This window comes from Chenopodium album, chromosome 4 (assembly GCF_948465745.1).
Source record: "Chenopodium album chromosome 4, dcCheAlbu1.1, whole genome shotgun sequence".
In the NCBI taxonomy this organism is placed as follows: domain Eukaryota; kingdom Viridiplantae; phylum Streptophyta; class Magnoliopsida; order Caryophyllales; family Amaranthaceae; genus Chenopodium; species Chenopodium album.
The window spans coordinates 77180145-77183093 of record NC_137837.1 but is presented as its reverse complement, the minus strand read 5'-3'; positions in this window follow the sequence as shown (position 1 = coordinate 77183093).

The window sequence follows — 2949 nt, the reverse complement described above, 5'->3', positions numbered from 1 at the left end:
CTAGCCAATTGCTTGTCCCTAAGCAATTCACTTGGCGCAAAAGAAACCAATAGATTAATCCGCTCAAAGAAAAGCACATGTAAAGATAAAAGAATCCTTAAGCAATAAAACTCGAGCATGAGGTATATGCCTAAGATCAACCACGGTCATGACTAGCCAAGGCCTAGCTAACCTTCCCGAATGTACTCAACTTTGGTCCATTCAACCAATCTTACCGCGTCCCCAACACAAAGTTCAAATTCCCCCTAATGGTAGTGTCTCATGACTCCTCGAAGGAGCCGGAAGAAAAATAGACAAAAGAAGGTTTAGAACACTCGACATCTCAATGATAAGTACCCTCTCCATATGCTTGTGAACCAACTCCCTCCACCGACTATGGCTTCAACTACTCTACTAACATTACAAAACTCAAGGATTACGACACAAGTTAAGGCATAGAGAAAACTAGAAGTGCTTTGCAATTAAAGTCAAGCTAAGGTATATAGCACTAAGAGCAAACCTAAAGAGGTTTCTAACTTTGACCCAAATTACAAAATATGAATAAACTTGAAATAAAAACGCACCCCCAAGCTTGTTTAATTGCTAGGGTGATGGCTATTCATCACTTCTTTTCTTTCCCTTCTTTTTTTCTTTTTTTTTTTTTTTCTTTCTTTCTTTCTTTCTTTTTTTTTTTTTTTTTTTTTTTTTTTCAAACTTGAACATTTACATCACTAACTACTAATTACAATAAATTAAAAATTGAACTAAGAAAACAAGAATGATATGCCTTAATTTTTTTGTGAATAAACAATACATAACAACCTTCATCAATCACTAAGAGTAGTTTAGGCCGCGATCTTGGGAGTTGGGACTCAAGTTGTCGATCTAGGTACTAAATCAAAGAGGATCCTTGCCACTCATTCAAAATGTAGTAGGCTTGAAAATATTACAACCTCACTTTTGGGAACAATATGGGATCAATTACTACCTTTTGGGGTTCAAATTCCTTTGATATGGGCGACAACCTTCTTACCACAATCCTAGACTTTAGGTCTCGTACATTCGGTAAGGTTATTGTCACACTAGCCTAAACTAGCCAATTCTATGTTCAACCAAGGGCATCTAAACCATGCTCGAAATTTTATTACCAAAAGAAAGCAAATATCCATCACATGCAATCCAATATCCTCATTGAGGACTATTCTAAAAGCAATTTTTTTTTTTTTTATTTTTTTTTTTAGAGGAAAAGCAAAAATACTCGGGTTGCCTCCCGGGAGCGCTTCTTTAACGTCACTAGCTTGACGAAAATTCGAAGATTGGTTTCTTCACTAACACCTACAACAAAAAGTTAGTCAAAGAAATCAAAGAAAAACAAATCTATACAAATGAACTAGTCTCACATGTTTCACAAGTAACTCAATGCTCAACGCCATTCCCCGGCAACGGCGCCATTTTGGTAGAGGAAAATAATCGGTCGTTGGACGATCACCCTCAAGCCAAACACTATTTCTACCTAAACTAACCTAAGACAAGTCTAGGGCAAGTAGAGGATCGTATCCACAGGGAATGGGTAAGTACACCGAGAGTATGAAACGGTTGCAATCTAGTTCGGTCACAAATTGGAGGTTTGATTAGATAACTACTATATGGAGACAAACACTAGGGGGGAAATGGGAATAGACACCAACCAAACCAATGGATCAAAACAATAGGCAAGCATGTACACAAATTGGATGATAGAGAGGGCACTCAACATTGTCTTCTTTTGAAGTCACCACACTAAGCATTCTTAAACCAAACTCAACTAGCAAGATAGGCCAACCAAGTCTTAACAATAGGAAGTAGACTACTAACTCGGGTTTGTCTTTCGATCGGTTCGAGATAGTACTAAGGCACAAATAATTGGGATTTCTCACCTAATTACCGCAACTAAGGCTACTACATCATCCAAACGAGGTACCGTAATCAAGATAGAAATTCGGTCTAATCATACAAGAAAAGGTTCACTTCTCTCGAAACTACAACACTAAGCATTCCTAAACTAAACTCGACTAACAAGATAGGCCAACCAAGTTTTAACAATAGGAAGTAGACTACTAACTCGGGTTTGTCTTTCGATCGGTTCGAGATAGCTTAGTACTAAGGCACAAATAATTGGGATTTCTCTCCTAATTACCGCAACTAAGACTACTACATCATCCAAACGAGGTACCGTAATCAAGAGGAATTTAGCATAATCATACAAGAAATGGCTCACAACTAGACCTCATCTTTCAATGCAAGCATAGAAGTGAATACATGAGCAATAAGTGGCCATCCAATTACACATGCAATTAACCAATTCTTTAACAATCAATCATCAACCCAAAATGAACATGCAAACACAAACATCAATTAACCCATGGCTTGGTTGGGTCTTCACCCAACCCCTAGTTAAGAAACTAGTCACTAAACATGGTGAAGAACATTCTAACAACAATATCTAAGTTCAAAATTAATCTAACAAATTGAAGAGAGTAGTAAGAACAAAGTAGATTGAACATGCAACAACAATTAACCAAGATTAAGAGAGAAATTAACAATTCAAAGTAAATAAAAACTGAAATTAAAGAGTAAGGGATAGAGGAAAGAGATTACTTAAAATGCTTCAAAGTTGAGAAATTGTTGAATTCAAGAGAACAATCTTCAATTAATCTACTACAATGATTGAGTTTGAGAAGATCTAAGCTAATTAATGAGGGTTGAGAAGAACTAAGAGCCTAAGAAAACTAAAGGGGAAGAAGATGATCTTCTCCAAGGAAGAAGATGCAGAAAACTGAAGCCAAGGGTCGTATTTATACACCCCGAAATAACATTGTAAAATCCGCCCAAAAAGTCGGGTCTGCATGTAGGAGCGCCCGCTCCTATATAGAGGAGCGCCCGCTCCTCAGGCTGGAGCGCCCTCTCCTGGATCTTGCGCGCCCTCTCCTC